Source organism: Eretmochelys imbricata, chromosome 3, assembly GCF_965152235.1.
Source record: "Eretmochelys imbricata isolate rEreImb1 chromosome 3, rEreImb1.hap1, whole genome shotgun sequence".
Classification (NCBI taxonomy): domain Eukaryota; kingdom Metazoa; phylum Chordata; order Testudines; family Cheloniidae; genus Eretmochelys; species Eretmochelys imbricata.
The window spans coordinates 132,326,907-132,348,946 of NC_135574.1; the positions used below are offsets into that span (position 1 = coordinate 132,326,907).

Here is a 22,040-nt window from a genome sequence, read left to right on the forward strand (position 1 = left end):
TTTCTGTAAACTGGCCAATACTTTAAAAAAAAAAAAAAGTATAGTTAAGCTTTGTTGAACAGCATATCTAGGGGGATTGCTGGAATGGATGCTTTGAGAGAAAATAAAAACTATGTTGGGGAAGCAGAGCAAGGAGATAATAGTATGAGTAAAGGCCAAAGAGAAGGAGACAGTTTTCATCCAAACCCATATAGTTAAGGGGTACAAGGAGACAGTACACTGCTAGTGGTAATAAAGGCACTCAAAATAATCAAATTAGAATATTCGATCTAATTTATTCGATCTAGTTTAGGAGTAAATTAGCCATCAAATAATCTGTAAGAAGATAAAGAAGCTTTGCATGGGATTAGACAGTTGAACAAGTATAACGACTGCTACACTTATTCCAGACTAATGTATTACAACCATTACCCTTCACACCATCACTTTTTTTCTCCCCTCTGACCATTGTGGATGTACATTCTCTACAACAGACGTGACAGGTTATGATTATCTGTGAGGGATGGTAGGGTTCTGTATTGATATTCATCATTTCTGAGATTAAAAGCCTAAAGGGAAACAGAGAAGGAGAAAAGGCTTAATGTTTCTGTCCCAGGGGACAACAGTATTGTATTATGCATACAAGCCCATTAAAATGGAGTGAGCTGAGAGTCCTTCAACCGCACAAGTCTTGAAGAGAATGAAAGCCATTAGGTTTGTGACCCACAACCAGAGGGTGAAGCTTACCTGAAGGCCATGGCCATGAAGGCCATTCATTCAATTAAGTTACAAGATTTCTTCATTCACCACCAAAGGGGTAGATCCAAACAAGAAATAATTTTAAACTAACTAGTCAGGAATGCATTGACAGAGGGTCACCCAGTTTGCTTGGAGCTCCCCACAGAAAGGAGGAGCAAGAAGATCTAAGGAAAGAAGTATGGTACCCATGTGATCAAACTGTTTTCTCCAAAATTCCAAGATGTCACAACCTACACACACACACACCCCTACCTAAATCCTATGTGACCTTGTGCAAATCACAGTCTCTCTGTCTCTCCAGCACATTTGCTGGAATTTTACTTATGAGAAATATTTCTGCAGGGTCGTCCTAAAAATGGGTACCTTTGTTCATTCTTATATTACGGCTCCTACTTAAGACTAAATCTCCTTAGACCAAAAGGAAGATAAGAGTTGCTTTATTTTAAAAAAGTTATTTGTACATAGAGCACTTCATACACTCAGTATCATAACAGTGTTGATGTGTATATAAATTCTTACATTTTGTTTCAGAAACACGATCCCTGTTATACATATCTTGTGTTTTCCCTAGACTTGCAGCTGCTGCATTGGGAAGTGTAATATTGTTCCTCTGCGTATCATGGCTGTATTTTGCTTATGTGTACCCAAGTATTACTTTAGCATATTGACAAAATGGACACTTTCAACAATGAATTCATATTAAATTTGTGTAGAACAGCTAGTTGTGATGTGCATAACATTCATAGTAAAATACACTATGCATGAAATGTTTTGTTTCTTGTTAATATGCACATGCAAACAAAAATAAAGCAAGGAGGTTCCAGATCAAAATTATGTTAACATTTAATAAAATATTTGGCATCTGAATTTGCAAAGCTTGGCATAAACCTTTATATTTTCAACAAAATTACAGCACAGAGTCATTTCAAAGGATATTTTCCACCATAAAAAAAAACCCACAAGCAGCAGTATATAAAATATAAATGAAAGCTTGACAAATTAAAGTTTGCTTTAATTTCTACTGCATCACTTTGTTAACCTTAGGTATGAAGATTCAGCTCCAACAACTCACCACCGATGTAATAATCCCATGCAGAACACAAAATAATTTGACAGAACAGGATTTCACTCTAATTCCACCATCAGTGCCAACACCTCTAACCACTTCAAATTTTTATGTTTGCATACACTAACATGTTCCTCAAAGAAATAAAGGGAACACCCTTAAGCTAATTTCTACCATGTAGTGTAAAGAACACTGTCTCAAGGTCAACCTGTATCAATAAAGAGAAAATTTATTAGAGACACAAGATTACCTTGCTAAATCTAGGTTTCAGAGTAACAGCCGTGTTAGTCTGTATTCGCAAAAAGAAAAGGAGTACTTATGCTCAAATAAATTGGTTAGTCTCTAAGGTGCCACAAATACTCCTTTTCTTTTTGCTAAATCTAGAGTACCATAAATCCTGGCTGCCCACAAAACTGAGTTAGCTGAAATGCATACAGCTGTTATATAATCCAGTCTTCCTCCTCTTCAAAGCTACCAACTGCCAAATGTAACCTAATAATTAGCATATGTAAGGTGAAAGAGATAGACCATAACATCAGTTTATCTGCTTCATAGAATATCAATTGTTTCGAAACAAACCTACAGCCTGCTATGACCACAGTAATGCCAAATAAATGGATACTGAAAAGGAACATACAGCATGGTCTGCAAGAATCCACCCACTTAAAAATGCTAAATTCTAAAATGAGTAAAGCATTTATAAAGAAAACCTACCCTTCCAGAAAACTATTCTTGCAGGGTGGGATACATGTAAAGGAGTTAATTTTCAAATCACATGTAATTTCTAAGCATGATATGCTGCAGAAAAATTCAATATAGCTAGCAATCAGAAAATGAAGTGAAATTTCTTAGAACTATACTTTGAAAGCAATTAATAAAGGAAAGCCAAAAGTAGAAGTAGATTGACAGTTCAAATGTCACCCAAACTTAATTGGCAAAAATCACTAACAATGATAATGAAGATCCCTTTTCTAGGACCTTCAAGAGAGCATTGACAAAAGGCAGGATTTCATAAAGAGAAAGCTAAATCCTCCCAGCCTCTAGTAAGCTTGCTAGTTAGTTGACATACTTGGCAAGAAATGGCAAAAAGTGATAATACCTGCTCCAGCCCACCTCTCCGAGCAAGAATATCTGTCAAAAATATTTACAAACTGAGTTTATATTCTAGTGCAACGATGCTTTAGGCAGCTCTGGATCCCCAGCTTCTGTTGGTATGCAGTTTTCCCCTGTCCCCCCCGCATGCAAAGTAGTTAATCTTGCTTGCTTTAAGGAGGTCAGAGAAGATTAAATAAAGAAAAAAGGAATTGGAAGATTTCAAAGAATGATTCCTCTGCCTCCGCATCACCTTTTCTTCCACTCACTCAAGCTCTGAGAGAACAACTGTCGACATAATCAAAACAGTTTAAGATTATATAGGGGCATGAAGAGACCTGGCATCTTAAAAAAAAAAGTTGACCGCAGAATATGCAATTCATTCAGACGTGAAAAAAAATCACAGTATCGGGCTCTGGGTCAGGTTACTAGTCTAAATGACAAACAGGGAAAAAAGCTGAATTCCATCAGCTATAGATGAAACTGAGATGGTATAAACTATTAAGCACTGTTCACAGTAAATCAATGCTTACCTCATTGATTTGGAGGGCTCTTAACAAGAGTAGATGAAGTACTTGTGGGACTGCTATTTTTGAAACCAGACACTGTTCCCTCCCCCTTTGCAAACAGACAGGGCGCAGAGCGTGCTGGGTTAATAACCAGTCCAGGTCAGCTTCCAAGAGATTATTTTAAACTGTCTGCATTTTTTAGATAGGGACTGGATGCAACAGGCTACCCAAGAAAAGACCAAATATAACAAAAGGTCATCTGTATTGTATTATCAATATTTTAGGACTAAAATTTATTGAAGACAAATGCTTAGACATTTTCTGTAGGCAATGTAAAACACTCTAGAAAGCAGAAAATTTAAGGAGACATATTATACTCTAGCAGTGTTATAGTTACTCCATCCAGTCTCACCACGACAAGATGTTACCCAACCTAATGAAACTTCTCAGTTAAACTAAGGAGCCACAGCCTGCAAAAGTTACCTACCTACCTGAAGACTTAGCTTACTAGTCAGGGTGAAAGATACCTGGGCCGCCACCACTCAAAGTCCCCTGTAGTTTGAAGGATTAAATATTAAATAAAAATAAGACAACTGTGTTATTAAAACACAGTCAATCAAGTTTTTATACAACCTTTTAAAAATATGAAATTTGTGCTTAGCTTTTGTTCCATCTCCTCTCTTTCTGACTACACTCTAGTTTCAATTTCCTTTCTTGTGAAGTGTCTTTTCCTATATCATTTTCAGTTCATCTCCACTCATTTACGTCTACTTTTCACCCCATATTATGTGTTCTATTTTCTACCATATATATTTAGGGGGAAACTGGAGACAAAGAAAAGTCTGTCTCTCTCAATGGCATAACTTTCTTTTCTAATTTGTGCCCCCAACTCACCACATACCATTCTGGCACCAAGTAGAAGAAACCTCCAAGAATACATTATTGTGCCAGTCTTCAGTTCTATCCCCAGGTGCCTGAAGTAATTAATTATCTCAGATATTTCACTGATATTTGTTCACATAATTACAATCAAACAAAAAATCCCCTTCAATTAATATAACTCATTGCAATAGTTATCCAACACTTAAAAAAACAGTATACCACCCTTTTACTTGGATCTGGATCACAGATATCTTGGAATCACTGTTCAGAATATCTTGTTTTTCTTCTTTCTTTCTGGGGACACCCACCCCTTCACTTTTCTCATCACTGATCTGTATACTCAAAAAGATAAAGGAGTACTTGTGGCACCTTAGAGACAAACAAATTTATTTGAGCATAAACTTTCGTGAGCTACAGCTCACTTCACCATTTTATGCATCCGATGAAGTGAGCTGTAGCTCACAGAAGCTTATGCTCAAATAAATGTGTCAGTTTCTAAGGTGCCACAAGTACTTCTGTTCTTTTTGCGGATACAGACTAACACGGCTGCTACTCTGAAACCTGATCTGTGTACTGTTCACCTCCAATCTGTTCTCAGTCTGCACCTGCAGTTCATCTGCAGTGTCCTCCCCATAGGCAAAATACATAATATCAAGGACTCGGCTGAAGGGCTTTATAGATGTTTGGCTACCAGGAAGAGTAGTAAGAAAAGCAAAGGACTTCTTTGCTCCTCAATAGCCATTATTTCCATTGTTTCCAATTGTGATGTCTTAACCATTTCCTTATGTTTCATTCATCTGTGCTTCCTCAGTTTCTCCTCCTGATTACAACTTCCACTCTACTGTGTGTCTTTTCTTCTGCTATTAATTATTTGTACCATGGTAGCGTGAAGGAATCCCAATCATGGACCAGGATGTCACTGTATAAACAGTTCCTGCCCCTATTGAAAGAAAACTAGGCTGCTCTTGATATAAAAGTGTCGCCCTCTTGTTATTCATTTAGGAAAATGAACATAGTACAACTTTCATACTTCATTACTTTGGGTCCTTTAATATCTATTCATATGTCAGTTTCTCTGAGGTCATCTCTTAACTTGTTGGGAAATTCTTCTCTTAGACCTCTTATTCAGAAACAGAATCAGGCCTTTATGTCCAAAAAAAGCTTCAACAATGGTGATTTCAATACATATGTATGAGTCCAAAGTTTAAACCATTCTACTTAGTGAAATCAAATTTTTGAATAATCGGAATTGCTTTATCTTGACCATAAAACTCTTTCAAAACTGGCCAAAATATTAATGAAATAAAAAGATTGTTTTAAAAAAACCTTTTATTTCTGATGTACATGCTTGCGGGTGAAGGGGAGGGGCAGTGTTCACAAAGAAACAGGGAAAAGAAAACTTATGAAAACAGGAAAGTGCTATTGTCAATACCACAGAAATTGTCAGGATGACTCAGAAGCAGATATAGTACCTAAAATGATATAACTAGATTTCAAGCCCACACTCCTCCTTTAATACAAAATATGAGTATTCGTTTAGAAGAAGAGGGGAGGGAGAGTGGAAAGGGCTCAGAAGTTTATTTCAATGACTGCCAGGAGTGAAAAAGAGGAAACAAAAGCAAAAATTGGAGACTTAACTTTTGAGACACTTCAATGCTAAGGAGAAGATGGGGAGACCCTCATAGATTGATACAAACACATATATTCTAAAAATGTCAGCAATTTGTTTTCTCACTCACTCCTAAAATAAACTGTAAGGTTGTGGTCCACCTATCTGAACCACTGTTTAGTCTTAAGTCTACATGTTTTATACCATTTGTCTTTGATTTTCTTACAAACTTGATATATTTTTGGCCTTAGACTGCTCTTGGGCTATTCAGTCATCCATTCTCAAACATAAAAGCTGGGAATTCTCCCCTGTCTCCTTCTGATAGTCTAAACGAGTTAAGAATCAGGGGAAGGCAAAACTTTGCCTCCTCTACTAAAAGCAGAGGGAAAGCTGTTCTCCATCCCCCAGCACTCAGGAAATTCTGTTCTACTAGAACCATACTTCTCTGTCCCCATTTTCTCTTCTCTTTCTCACATGGTCTGTTAAAATACAAGAGATTTTATTGTCACTCTTTTGGAATAACCTGCATAAAATTTGTGAGTACTGCACTACTTCAAACTCATACAGATAAAACATACAGTACTTGATAATGTGGTATCTCAGATTTAATATTATACACAGATATATACACACATACAAGTCACAGAATGTGTGTATTACATGTTTTAAAAACAATCTACAGCAGATGTTCTACTAAACCATCAAGAAAGTAATAGACAAAATGTAGGAAGTTTAAGTAACTTAGTATATATCAGCATTGTATGCTCAAGTAAGTTTTATACAAATACACAAAATGTATAAATTCCATTTGCTTGGTATTCTCAGGTCAAAACTTCAAATTTCCAACAAATCCAGTCCTGAAGAGAAACAGTAATACCATTACATCTGTAACTTTGCTAGGATCGTGACACGTTATCATTTCAGTTAATCTCTCTATGCATCATAGATTTTTTTAAGAGAATGTTAAGTGACAAAATTTATCCCCAGTGTACTGTACTGTAAGCCCCAGGGAAGTCAAAGGAATTACAATGGGGAAAAGTGAAAAGTTTTTCCATATATTCCCATAAGGAAATATTTGCCAAAGAAGAAGTGCTTATTCAGGGGAGAAAGACACATGGGAGTACACTTTAATGAAGCAGTCATTTTTCTATTGTGCTGCAGGGAGCATTTGATGACCAGATGGTAATCAGATGCTGTGTTCAGCCAGCATGAAGTACAGTACTACTTAACGAGGGCCGTGTGCTAGAGTTATAAAACAACCCATTGCACTGGATTTGGACCAGATCAAGAAGTTTACACAGTAAGAGGCCACAAAAATAAAGTGACTGCATCACCTTTAATTCCTTTCATAGCAAATATCAGCCTGTCTCAATTCTTTGGCAAGTGCAGTTTCCTAAGATTTTGCAGAGACAGTCTAATTAGCTCTTACAAAGAGCTCCATTTTTCAGCATCCTGGTGCTGCTTTCAATTTTTGGTCATGTCAGTTCTTTTCCAAGGAATAGTCACTTATCCCAACTGAAGATCTGCAAAGTCACCAAAATTTTAATTTGATTTTTGACTTAGCCAGCACACTAGGAATGCAATCATTCTTCACTATAATGAGATTTGGCAATCATGCCTCATAAAACTACTGCACTCATATATTTACAATCTCTAATAAAGGTAAGCTGCCAAATTACAAATTTCAACAAGAGCTAAGTTTTACCTGTGCCTGTAGTTACACAATCAGATGACTCCATTTGGTGTTTTAACCACACCCATCAAAACTTCAGTCAGAGTTGTTCAGCATTAAGAAAACAGTAGTTAGAAGCAACTGTTTATTATATCAAATCTTAAGTGCTCAAGTTTAAAAGTACATCATATTGGGTTGCCAGGCATCCAGTTTTCAGCTCCTAGGTGCAGGGGCAGCCAGGAAGGCTCTGCGCGTTGCCCCTGCCCCGAGTGCTGGATCTGCAGCTCTCATTGGCCATGAACCACAACCAGTGGGAGCTTTGGGAGTGGCACCTGCGGATGGGGGCAGTGTCCGGAGCCCTCTGGTTGCCCCACCACCTAGGAGCCAGAGGGACATGCTAGCCACTTCCAGGAGCTGCCTGAGGTAAGCGCTGCCCAGAGCCCACACCCCAAACCCTCTCCCACTCCCCAAACCACCACCCCAGCTCAGAACCCTCTCCCGCACGCAAACTCCTTCCTGCACCCCAACCTCTTACCCCAGCTGAGAGCCCCCTCCCACACCCTGAACCCCTCATTTTGGTCCCACCCTGGAGCCCACAACTCCAGCCCAGATCCTGTACCCCCTCCCATACCCCAATCCCCTGCCCCAGCCTGGAGCCCCTACCTGCGCCCCAAACCCATCATCCCCAGCCCCACCCCAGATCCTGCTCCCCCAGCTGGAGCCCTCGCTTCCTCCCATACCCCAACCCTCTTCCCCAGCTGGGTGAAAATGAGTAGTAAGTAAAAGGGGCAAAAGCGAGTAACGGAGGGAGCATGCAGTAAGCAGGGGTGGTGCCTCAGAGAAGGGGTGGGGCAAGAGTGTTCAGTTTTCTGCAGTCAGAAAGTTGGCAACCCTAACATCATATGAAAGGCAAAGAATAATATTAAGATTAAAATAAATAGGAGAAAATTCTAGTTTGACAAAATTGAAGAAATGCAAAGGACTCTGAGATAGACATAGGTATGGCTGTATCACACTCACGCAAAACATTATGTCATCTTCTTTTGTAATATCCTCATATTTGTAATACCCTCTTCGAAGCTTGAAGATGAAGCATCTTCCTTACCACTTTTCTTCTTTTCCAGTTAGCAAAGAAGCATTTCCTTGTTCATGGTCTATCATTAGCATCAGCACTACTTCAACAGTTAGCTCCTAACAAAGGAAGCACTGGGCCATATAAGATTGTTTTTGGCATTCAAATGAAAATAGTGGCTCTCCAATTTGTTAGCTGAAAATTAAAAAAGCCATTGATATCAATGAGCAGAGGGGGCTTGAACCTTGCAGGATCTGGCCATGTGAAATGAATTTTGAAGACTGGTATTTCTGATTCTTTAAAGTATGGTTCTACTCTACAAGGTTACCATGAGTGATGTACTGAAGGGAGCTCCCAGGGACCCTTTCTTAAATCTCTTCCACCGAGTAGAATGGAAAGTTAAGATGATTTCCCTGTCTCCTTTGGAGTTCACACCTTCCCTGCTTACTGTTAAGTCATCTCTACAGGATTTATCCCTGTGGCTCAAAAATACTTCTGGATTTTTTTTGCCTTTGAGTTGACCAGAATATTGGAGTAAAGTAACAAAATCCCTGTGGAAAACACCAGCAATCCCCAAAATGAACACTATTATATAACTATCAATACTCCGAATATATTTTTCAGAAATTTTTATAACAAGTGCTGCTGCTTAATATATGTTCGCCCAGTGTCACGTCCTCCCTCATTGGCTATATTTTTGAGAGTTTTTGTTTAGACAGGAAGAAAAATTATTAGATTTCACAGTCTTTCCTCCTTCCTCCCTACAAGTGCCCCCCCTACACACACACAGGGTTTAAATCACAAGGAAATTTTTTTTGTAGGAGCCTCTTATGAAAGCACTGACAGCCCATTACTGACTATTCTGCAAACAGTACTTTTACTCCACAGATCAGTTCCTTGTGTATTCTGAATGTCTTATCAACTAATGGTAATAAGTAAAGTATGTTTCCACTACTTACTACCCCATTAGTACTCAGAATCCAAATCTGGTAATACTAAGAAAGCCAGAGCTGGATTGTTCTCTCTGAGGCATAAACAGGATGGTTTACTAAGCTCCCGGTACATTAGTGTGATTCTGAGGAAAACAATGACACTGCACAGGTGTCACTGAGGCCATTTCTTGCAATGATACATGAAAAGAAAAGAACCCAGCTTAACTTTCAAAATCCAACTGAGTCTTCAGTGCTGGCTGTTAGAAAACCATTTTTATTTGCAAAACCAAGGACATCTCATAAGAAAGTCATCGAGTGAGAATAATTTCAGGATATTTCAATTTATTTTAAGCAGTCACTTTTAGAGTATGATAGAACTATATATTAAGCCTTACCTAATCAAATGATGTCAGTTTAAAGACTAGCCAAGAATGGTTTTAACTTCTTGAGTAACAAAACAAAAAACAACAAAAAACTTTTAATCATTCATTTAATTTTATAGCTGTCTTCTTTACTTAACAGGGAAGAGAATTAAAGAATCTACCAACAAATTTTATAACTCAAAACAAACTTCTGTTTATAGCTTAGTAAGTCAAAAATTAGACCAATGGCCAAACTTTCCAAAACTACAGCCTCAGGTTCCAAGTGCAAAAAAAAAAAAAAAAAAAAAAAAAAATCAAAATCTATTTGCACATTCAAGTTGGTTACTTGCATGCACAAATTTGTATTTGCATGCACAGATGTAGATGCATGTATGCATCCATTTCTTTTGTGGAGACTTTAGCTTTAAAAGGCGATGAATATATTTTTAAAAGGCGACTAAGGGTTTTCCAAACAAATTTAAAATTAGATTGAAGCATGCTACATCATTCATTTAGATAGCCTGGTTGTGAAATCACTACCCTCAACAGATTTACAGGTATGCTTACCTTTGGTTATAAGGGTTCCAAAAGTATGCCTTCTCACTTCCCGGTTTACAGATACTGGGAACAATGAAGAGGAGCCTGGAAGTCAAATGAGAAATCCTTATTTTAAATATGAAGGTTCCCTAAACATGTATATTATCAATAGCAGGTATACATAAAAATCAGTATTCTATATCTTAAACCAGGGGTTCTCAAACTTTATTGCACTATGACCCCCTGCTGACAACAAAAATTGCTGCATGACCCAGGAGGGGGGGGACCAGAGACTGGGCCCACCCAAGCCCCGTCACCTGGGCGGGGCGGGCCAAAGCCAAAGCCTAGGGGCTTCAGCCCCAGGCGGAGGGCGGGGTTTCTAACCTGAGCTCAGAGCAGTGGTGCTCGGGCTTCAGCTTCAGCCCTGGGCCCAAAATCTAACGCTAGCCTTGGCAACTCCATTAAAACAGGGTCATGACCCACTTTGGAGTCCTGACCCACAGTTTGAGAACCGCCGTCTAACTATTTAACATAGAACAATAATCTACATACACAAATATGGAAATATAGCACTGAACGGTGAGAAATCAGTACAACCGTTTCATATCCTATATAATTTATGGCTACAACCTCTTGGGTGTAATTAATATGCTAAAATATGTGGTAATTATTCCTGCCTACAAAATGTTGAGGTATTTAACTTTGATTCCTGGAGCCAAAAAGCAATTTCTTGAGATATTAATGAAGAAAATCCACATTCTGTACATTCCAGTGCCTAGACGTACAGTACTAGGAATGAATATTCTATATGAAAGCAGCTAGAACAAGAAAATTTTACATAGGTCTGTCTAGCTGATCAACCCAGATGTGGAATACAAACTAACATGCTGTAGCTCACGAAAGCTCATGCTCAAATAAATTGGTTAGTCTCTAAGGTGCCACAAGGACTCCTTTTCTTTTTGCGAATACAGACTAACACGGCTGTTACTCTGAAACCATTCCCTAAAAGGTGGCTGGACCCTTTCTAACCTATATCTGTATTAACAGAATTGCAATACAGACATTTAATGTGCTCCCTAGATATTAAAAATACTTTTACATGCAGTTTTACACCTATATAGTTGAAAACACGGCAGGAACAGATGCGGTTGCCTATACTAAATTATCAGTGCAGGATTAAAAGAAACACCACTGACATATTTTATAGAATAGTGAACATAATTAAATGTCTTATTTACTAAAAATCCATCCAAGCAGGGTACATAAAGCCTCCTAATCAGAAGTCTACTGCATTTAGATATGGCAGACAGTAGTTGTATGTATATACTAGGAAGAACAAAATACCTTCTGAGAGTCAGTGGCAGTCTCCAGTTGCCTTTTCCCTAAAGCATAGTTTACACTTAAAAGTTTGCCAGAATAGTTATTCTAGCAAAACCCTCCTAGTATAGACAGTTTTATGCCATCAAAAAAGTGGTTTTTTCCCTTATAGCTTATACCAGTTGGGTGAGAAAAAAAAACTCAGCTATACTGGGAAAAGTACTTTTTGTCAGCTTAACTGTGTCTACACTGGGGATTTTGTGACAAAGGAATAATGCAAAAGTAAAACCCTTGACCTTAAAGGAAAAAAAAAGCACACCCCTTTCCCTTGATGGCAAATGTTTTAATGTAGACTAGGCCTAAATGAAGTTTGAGGATCAAAAGCAGGTAGTTTTCTGTTCGTTCGTTTAGAATCTCTGATAAATTCTAATGTAACCCATGCCTGTTTGGTGTAGTAGTCTGTCTCCTTCTAGTGGCATCTAGACCATCTAGAGATTTATGAGTCTCCTACCGTCTTGGCTAATAGCCATGTGGATTTTAACTCATGCAGTAGAGGCTCATACACTAAAACTTCAAAAGTCCTAGGTTCAATCCCGCTCGCTGATTACCGGGATCTGTTGGCGTTCTATTAACACACAGAGCATGAAAGAAAGACCATGAGAAGTACGTTAAAAAGAGTAACTTTGTCCAAAAAATGTGTAGAGTAAAACGTGAAAAATAGATGTTGCCAAGTTTTAAACAACGCTGGTATATATCAGACTATATAGGAAAAAGTAGGACTGACTGTCAAAATTAGTTCTCTCATCTGTAATTTGCTCATAGAATGAATCCACTTCTCTGGAATGAAGTCTAAATTCGTGGGTATTTCTGTCCAGTCCAGCAGAATGGCGGCAAAATTCCTCAGAATTCCCTGCTACTGTGTTTGCTATTCCAATTACACACAGTCCAGTCAAACTTTCAAAACTAGATTATTACAGTGTAAACTGAACATACACATATACATAAAAGCATGGTATTAATATCAGTGTAACATATGTAACTTCTTGTCCCAATTTAAATAAAGAATAAGCTAAGTATACATAGAACATGTGATAAGCATAGGGAGGACCTGTCCAAACTGGTAAGAGAAATCAAAATCGGAGGGAAGAAAACCAATTCCGCAATACAATTCACTGCTCCCAGAAATTACAATTCATGGGAAATAGCAACCAGCGACCATCACCCAATCACCATACAGGGAGAGTAACAAAAGTGAACACGTGTAAATATAGTCATTACAAATAAAGAAAACGTCAGTGTGAGTCAAACAAACAAACAAAAAAAGACCACTGAGAAACCCTCTTAAAATAGAACAAGGACTCCTTGTGGCACCTTAGAGACTAAAATTTATTTAGGAATAAGCTTTCGTGGGCTAGAACCACTTCATCAGATGCATGGAGTGGAAAATACAGTAGCGGGGTGTGTGTATGTGTACACACACACATAGTACATGAAAAGATGGGAGTTGGCTTACCAAGTGGGGGTCATCTTTTCATGTACTATGTGTGTGTGTACACATACACAAATACCCCGCTACTGTATTTTCCACTCCATGCATCTGATGAAGTGGGTTCTAGCCCACAAAAACTTATGCCCAAATACATTCGTTAGTCTCTAAGGTGTCACAAGGGCTCCTCATTGTTTTTGCTGACACAGACTAACATGGCTACCACTCTGAAACCTCTCAAAATAGAATTAACCTGAGACTAAAAAGATATTATAAACTCTGTTCAATTAGCTTTGAATTCAGAAGTTATTTTCCCAGAAAAAACAGCTTTATCTCTATACATACAGTATACAAATATATTATTTAATACAAATCTTCATCTTAAAATACATTGGGAGCAGTTTAAAAAATGTTACTAAAAATTTGTTTCCAAAACAATATAGCAACATAATTTTGCAATGCTTAAAAAAGAAAGCATAGATGACCACAAAGCAGTGTTGCAAACTCTCACAATTGTATCATAAGTCTTGCAGTGCTTGATGTTTCTCTGAAAGCCCCAGATCTTAGAGGCATGTGATTACATGAGAATCTCAGATTTTGCCTTTTTTTGTTGTTGTTTTGGGTAAGTCCCTAGCCCTCATAGTTGTGGAGAAAAAGCATGAAAACATGACTTGAATTTACTCTAAAGGCTCAGATGCCAGAAGGCTAAGATAGAATCCTTTATTTTAATTGTATGATTTTCAAGCCAATATTTTTTTTTTTTTTTTTTTTTTAGCCCTGACTCATTGATTTCTAAGTGTTTCAGGCTAGCAAGTTTCCTCCTTCCCACATGATACGTTGAATTTTTTCCATGCAGTGCATACTTCTAGAATGTGCCCCAAATCTCAAAGGGGGCTCCTAGATTGCTGATTTATGTGCTAGAAAATGGCAATCAATCATCTGGTGAAGTAGTATTTAGAAGATTATGTAGCTTTTTATGAGACTGCCAGCCAGAAGACAATCATTAGACTTTCTCCACAGGTTAGAATATTTTTATCTAAAACTCGTCCAGAAATACTTCCTGAGAAAGAGTTTGACTGAAAAGAAAAGGAATTAACGACTTTAGATGAAGCTTATTGTTCCACAACCATTTTAGGACTGGTCTACAGAATCCCTTACTCAGAACGTTGATAAACACCTACAAATGAAATAAAAGAACCATCACTTGCTTAAAACTTCCCATCTTAGGCTATGTATATACTAAAGAGCTTTTCGCAACATGGCTGTTCTGCTACAGCCGTGCCACTACAAGGCGCAGAGTGTAGCTGCCGTTTGTCAGCAGGAGAGCTCTCTCCTGCCGACAAAAAACTTTCACCCCCAAAGAGCAGAGATAACATGGTCGGACACCTGTCGACAAAGCACTGTTCACACCAGCGCTTGTCGTCGACAAAACTTGTGTGTTTCGGAGGGGTGTTTTTTAACACCTCAATGACGGAAAATTGTGTCTTTCACTTGCCAGTGTAGACAAAGCCTAGGGGAAAACCCTGAGAAAGGCCTAGAGAGTTAGAAACTAGGCAGAAAACATGGCTGGATGACTTCTTGAAAGTAATTTTAAGACTGTTTGTAGCAGAACATCCTGGATCCCCAGGTTGCGTTAAACATACTTGCTGTAGAACCACAACTACAAAGTGAAAAACAGCAGGATTCAACAAAAGAACAACACATAAGAGGATAGGGTGCATGGCATATAGGTTGAGATTTGAACAAAACAAACTCCTACCTTTTCAGACCTTAAGAAAATGCCCTTTATATAAAAGTCTAGAATAACTTTAATGGGGGAATTAAGAGGCATAAAGTTTCAGCAATAGCACCACTGGGGTCCGTTCATCAAACATGTCAGGAGACTGCACAGTTTCAGTTTCCAAAATCAAAAACCCAGCCCCCACCACTTTTGTCCCTTTTCACTGGTTTGGGCAGAAATACTCGGGAGTTAGGATTTCTGCCCAGAGCAGTGGAACCATCATGTGGGGAAAGGGACTCATTCTTACCATGATACATTGCTTCGTAAAATATAGTCCAATTTATATTTTGGTAGCCTTATGCTAGAATTTAAGCATTTCTGGCTTTTAGCTATATTTTAAGCAAGCTGCTCTTTAGTGTCTTCACTGCCATAATTCGAATTATATTTTTTTGGTGTTTTTCCTATGTACAACTATTAAATGCCTTGGACGTTTAATAAGACATGGAGTAGAAGAATGGACATAAAAAAGAATGGACATAAAAAGTAGAATTATTACAATAGATTTCCACTTTAAAATATTATGGTAGAAAAATGCTTAACTAAAAATTTCACCTTGTCAAGGACTATATCTACTCCATGCATGCCTGTGTTATACCTGTTTATTTTACTGTTTGAACTTTTTATTACTGTCTGCACTTCCAAATTAATGTATCTTCAAGAAAGTCTGCTTACTTTATAATGCATATTGCTTCATCATCAGAATTCAAAGCTAGTAAGTCCACAGTCTTTGCTGGTGATAATGATGGCGGGTGCCACGGAGGATACAAAAGAGACAGAATGAAAATCAAATGATTAATGATAGATTTAAGTTATACAGTTGGCTGTGAGGAAAAATAAAAAAACATGGTTTAACTTGTAAATTGAACTTTGACAAACTCACGGATGAAGAATTACTACTACATTTCTAACCAGAATCACATTTTATGAGTCATGACAAACTAAGGAAAGCATACTCCATGTACTTTAAGCCATTATTTGGGGAAAATCTGACTATGGCTTTTTTTCTGTAGTGAAGGAGACTATATTTCAAAGGTTGCCAGCTGGAAAGCGGGCCCTGCAAAGCAATCTGAGACAAGAAGACACATTTTCAAGGTGGTTTTACTATTACATAAAGTATTGAGATACTCGTGCTCTACAAATTCCTAGTTTTTATTTTAAAAATGCACTATCTACAGCTAATCAAGTTCTTAAAACACAAATGTTGTGGTTGGGGACAGATCCTGACAGGGGCTGAATACCCAACAACTCCTTTGATTTCAACAGTTAACATGGGTTGCTCGGTATCTCTCTCAAAGTCAGGGCTGAAATGATTACATGTATTTTGCTGCTAATTTCCCCTCAGAAAGGTAAGCTTCATTTAACTTGCAATATCCCGAATACAATGGGCTGATCTCTGTAAAAGGCACTTTTCCTTCCTTTCATACAGAAAACATCCTGTAAACAATCTATTTCCATGCTGTTAACGGATTGCTTTTGTTTATTGGCAGGAAAGGCAATAGCAAGCAGCAGTGAGAGCTAGAAAGTTGTTTCATTTCCTAGTGTGCAGGTGTTTTATACAAGGCATCTATTGTAATTCTTCAAGTTTAGTTTCAGAGAAAAAAACATGCTGCTTCTTTCCAAAGCAAAGACCAAGAACAACAGAGCAACAGAATTAAGGAAAGAGCAGTATGCTTCAGTGTGAAGCAAAACAGAAGTATACAGCAACCATACCATACACAAGACCAACAAGTTTTCCTATTTTATTGGCCAACTGAGACAAAAAGGGAAGAGAAAGAGAAAAGAAAAATGGAGTAAAAAATATGGAATCACAAGACAAGTGCAGAACACCATCTGATCAGTAACTTTTATTGCATCTATTCTCAGACCCCAACATTTGTGCGCTAATTGCCTCTTTAGTTCCCAATTCTGCAACTGCCTCCAGCAGGTAGACTCCTGTGTAGGGTTGCCAACTTTCTAGTCACACGAAACTGAAAACTTGCCCAGCTCCACCTCTGAGGCCCCTTCCCCACCCCTTCGGAGGCCCCGCCCCTGCTCACTCCACCCCCTTCCCCCTGTCGCTCACTCGCCCCACACTCACTCATTCGCTCATTTTCATCGGGCTGGGGCAGAGGGTTGGGGGGGTGGGGTTGAGGGCTCCAGTGTGGGGCCAGGAATGATGGATTTGGGGTGAGGAGGGGGATCCAGGCTGGGGCTCAAGGGTTCGGAGTGCTGGAGGGGGCTCTGGGCTGAGGCAGGTGGTTGGAGTGCGGGGGGGGGGGGTGAGGGCTCTGGAGTACAGGAGGACGTTCCAGGCTGGAATCGAGGAGTTTGGAGGGGAGGGGACAGGGGATTGGGATGCAGGATCCAGGCGGCGCTTACCTCAAGCAGCTCCCAGAAGCAGCAGCATCTTCTGGCTCTGGCTCCTACACGGAGGTATGGCCAGGTGGCTCTGCGCACTGCCCCATCCGCCGGTGCTGCCCCTGCAGCTAGTTCCCATTGGCTGCGGTTCCCAGCCAATGGGAACTGCAGAGCCAGCACTTGGGACAGGGGCAGCGTGCGGAGCCCCCTGGCCACCCCTATGTATAGGGGCCGGAGGAGTGGGATATACTGCTGCTTCCAGGAGCCGTGTGGAGCCTCACTGCGCTGCCGACTGGACTTTTAACAGCCTGGCCAGCAGTGCTGACTGGAGCCGCCACAGTCCTTTTCGACCAGGTGTTCTAGTCAAAAACTGGACACCTGGCAACTACTCCTGTGCCTATCCACAGGCAGTTTCAGGACTACGGCCTAGTCTACAATACAGTTAGGACGACATAAGGTAGCTTACATCAACCTAATTATGTCAGTATACACACTGCAGCCTTGTCCCACTGATGTAAGTTCCCTACCACACCAACAAAATAAGTACACCTCCGCAAGAGGCAGAGCGCTTATGTTGGTGTAGTTACTTACATCGGCTCTTGGCTCTCTTATCAATTTATAGGCTGGCTGCCAACGGCTCCCCACTCCCAGCCGGGATGCTGCCCAGAGGCTCCCTGCTCAGGGAGACAAGAAGCCTGGATGTCTGCCCCTTCCCCTCAGCTCCAGGCTGGGAGGGATGAGGCGAGAAGCTTGGGTGGCTGCTCCCCTCTCTCAACTGGTAGCAGGGATCCAAGAGCCCGGAGGGCAGTTTGGCTCCTGGTGGGGAGCTGCACAGAGCTCAGAGCCCCAAGCCCTGGCTTTCAGCCTCCCCTCACCTACTGCTTTTCAGTTGGTGGAAGCGCTCCTGGTGAGGACATCACAGCCACCGCAGGAATTACTGCGGTGGCTCTAAGTTGACTGAACACAGGTTGACTTAGGGCTGTAGTGTAGATATGCCTTAAGGTTTTAAACTGTAAGCTCCTCAGGACAGAAACAGTGTCTGTTTGTAAAGCACTTTGTTTTGGGTATGATATAGACAATTAAGAATATTTAAGAGTTTCTTCCTTTTATTAATAAAATCAGTGCCTCTGCATAGCATTAGGGGACAATGTATCTGATATAAAACCAACATCCAGACCACACGTGGTCACTAAAAATCTTATGGCACTTTAGTAGTTGTGTCAGTTCCAATATCCAGGCCAATTGGGTTGCCAACTGTCTAATCACACAAACCCAAACACCCTTACCCTGCCCCCGCCCCACTCCCTCCATCTCCCCCTCCCCCAACTCACTTGCTCTCCTCCACCTTCACTGGGCTGGGGAAGGGGGTTGGGGTGCAGGAGGGAGTGTAGGAGGGCGTGCAGGGTCAAGCTCTGGGAGGGAGTTTGGGTGCTAGAGGGGACTCATGGCTGGGGTGTGGGCTCTGGGAAGGAGTTTGAGTGCAGGAGGGGGCTTTGGGCTAGGGTAGGTGTGTAGGAGGGGGTGCAGGCTCTGGCCAGGAGGTGCTTACCTCCAGTGGCTTCTGATCAGCGGCGCAGCGGGGCTAAGGCAGGCTTCCTGCCTGCCCTGGTGCCATGTCACTCCCGCAAGCACTGCCCCCGCAGCTACCATTGGCCGCAGTTCCAAAGCAGGGCAAGGGTGTTTGAGTTTGTGTGATTAGACAGTTGGCAACCCTACTGGCCAAATTCCACCTTGCGAAGTCAGACACAGTATAACTAAAACCCACCTTGAAATTTCCATTTAGAGATTTCTCTTGGTGTATCGTCCTAAACTGTTCCACCACTAAAATGATTAATAACCTTACTCACCCACCCAAATCCTATGATGTGCTAACATCAGTTGGTCACTTCATGCTAGGCAGTTACTTAAACGGAGTTTGCAAAATCCCAAGATACATTTATGTAACCTTTTATCATGATGTAAGATCATTATCAGAACCTTGCAATTCTCCATTGCCCAGGATTAGAGGGGAAAAAATACTTCTATATGTTTGTAATAAAAAGGAAAGTGCAACTAAAATAAAAGTTATTCTGTAATATGTTTACCTCTGTTAAAAAAAGATCTTGAAAGTTAACCCTATTACAAAAATCACTAAATCAAGTAATCTTAATTAAAGAATTTTTCATTTAACAAAATTCAAGTCATTATATTTTTTAAAAATCTCTTCCCTAAATAATTGAGTTTATTTGCTTATGTACATTTTTGAATTCGTAGTATTTGATTGTCCATGTGTATTTCACTTTGCATGATTTCCATGCACATTTGAGTTACTGTACATATACTAACATGACATATATGCCTGATCATTTACAAGAGTCTCTTCAGATCATCTTTTAAACTGCAACCTATTGCTATTTGTGCTTTGATTTTTCATTGAGTCACCATGCCCATTTTCCCCAGGGAAGCAATGCATTCTTGCAAAGCTGAACTGACATACATTACATGATCACTGAGCTGGCCAAGTAAATCATATCACTGAAGTCTGGCTACTTATAAAAGTAGTAAGAATTTGCTAATTGAAAGTGATTAGTTATATGCTGTACATGAAGTTGTATGTTAAAAACTGACAACCATTTAGTTTTTGTTTGCACAGTTGGTTGCTGAGTTTGGTTGTCTATAGAATCTGCTGAACTAGCAATAATTTTTATGAGTCCTTTCTATATTTTAGATAATGAAGTACACTCCGTAAATAGTGAAACTGACATAATATGTAGAGCACAATATATTGGTTAGTGAAACAACCTGGAGCAGACTGAAAGAAACAACATAAAGTGGTTGCCCTTTAGCCACACAGCAATTAAACTTCTGTGTGCTCAAATGCAACGTGCCTCTACCCATGGGGTACTTTTAGCACATTTCGAATGTAGAAACTTTTTTTGCCAAGTTGCATGGTTTTATTGTGCTTAATTTAATTATGGAAATAAAGTTAAAGTTTACTTTCCCATTTGATCAAGGAGGTGCAGAGGGTAGAGGAATTGTGCCTCATACTGAATGCATCAGTTGGATGCCAAAGAATCAATGGAAAAGATTTGCCTCATTTCGGCTTGGGTCTCCTTACCATCCACAACAATAGATAATAAGAAACTATCATAATTTAGCTTCCAATTTCTTATCTTTCCTCCGGAATCCTCACCACTCATCTCTGTCATTGTTTAACACACCACCACCTTTCCTATTATGGAAGTTCTGTTCATTCTCTCCTTCTTCCTCACATATGGATCATGTCCAGATCCTGTCACTTCTTCCTCCACAACACTTCTCTGATCTGTTTATTTTGTTTTGTCCACACAGCTAAAAACGTAATCAAGATGTGAGAGGAGGGACTGAAACCACTTTTTTTTTTCTAGTGGATAGACTACTAGTCAGGGACGCAGGAGACCTGCATTCAATACCTAGATTGCACCTTATACTACTCTGTGCCTAAATTTACCATCTGTAAAATGAAGATAATATTGTGAAAATAAAAATACACTAATGTTGTGAGGTGTTCTCGTGATAAAAACAGTAAGCACTAAGATAGAGAAGCAGACAAACTTCATATCTAGACTACCTAAAAAATACCTCCATGCTTTCTTCCATTCAGCATCATAGGCACAGCAAGCCTCTCCTAAATTGGCCCTCTTATTAAAACCCCTCAAGACCCATAATTAGCCTGACACCTACAAGAATTCATTTTATTTAAAAAACAAAAAAGAGTAACTTTACTCCAAGTTGTTCCCTTGTATTAGTAGGATCAATCTTATTGTTGATAACCCCCTCTCTCTCTCCCTCCTCCCCTCCCCTAATTGTCTTGCTACACCCTTTATGTAAAATATCAGTTTAAGAACCTTGGGGCCAGCACCATGCCTTTTTATTTGTGTTGCAAGACACTGCCCACACTCCTGGGTACTGTAAAATAAACTATTAAATTATAAATAAGACCTATAAAGATCATCAAGAAATCAGAGTTCCTTTTACTGCATTAGCGGTTTCTTCAGTAATAATTTGCAGATGACAAAGTTTGGGGTGGGGTAAATAAGGAAGAGGACATGTCACTAACAGAGTGATCTAGATCTCCTGGTAAGCTGAGCACAAGCAAACAATATGCATAAAGTCATATCTAGGAACAAAAAATGTAAGCCATACTTACAGGGAAGCAGCAACCCTGTAAAGGACTTGGGGGGTCATGGTGGATAACTGGCTAAACATGAGCTCTCACTGTGACACTGACTATAAGGGCTAATTGCAACCCTTGAATATATAAATAGGAGATTACCAAGTAGGAGTAGGGAGGTTATATTATCTCTATATTTGGTACCAGCACGACTACTACTGGAATACTGTGTCCAGTTCTAGTAGCCACACTTCAAGAAAGATGCTGATGAATTGGAAAGGGTTCAGGATACAACCCCCAAGAATGATTAAAAGATTGGAAAACAAGTCACAGTGACTGTGCTCCTTAAGTCTATCTATTTAGCTTAACAAAGGGAAAGTTAGAGAGTTTACAAGTACCTAGATGCGGAACAAAAACAAAAATTTCATAAATGGCTCTTTGATCTAGCAGACAAAGGTATAAAAAGATACAATTCTGGAAGCTGAAATTACATAAATTCAGACTGGAAATAAGGTGT

General features: G+C 39.6%; 1 long non-coding RNA gene across 1 annotated transcript in view; it reads right to left on the reverse strand.

Annotated features, from left to right (window-relative positions):
• Positions 1–300: 300 nt before the first annotated feature.
• LOC144262183 (uncharacterized) overlaps positions 301–22,040 on the reverse strand; it is a 67,356-nt gene continuing 45,616 nt past the window's right edge. The window contains exons 2-3 of the long non-coding RNA XR_013345497.1: positions 10,502–10,576; positions 301–548 (exon numbers count right to left, since the gene is read on the reverse strand). This is a non-coding gene — a long non-coding RNA (uncharacterized LOC144262183). The remainder of the gene's footprint in view (positions 549–10,501; positions 10,577–22,040) is intronic.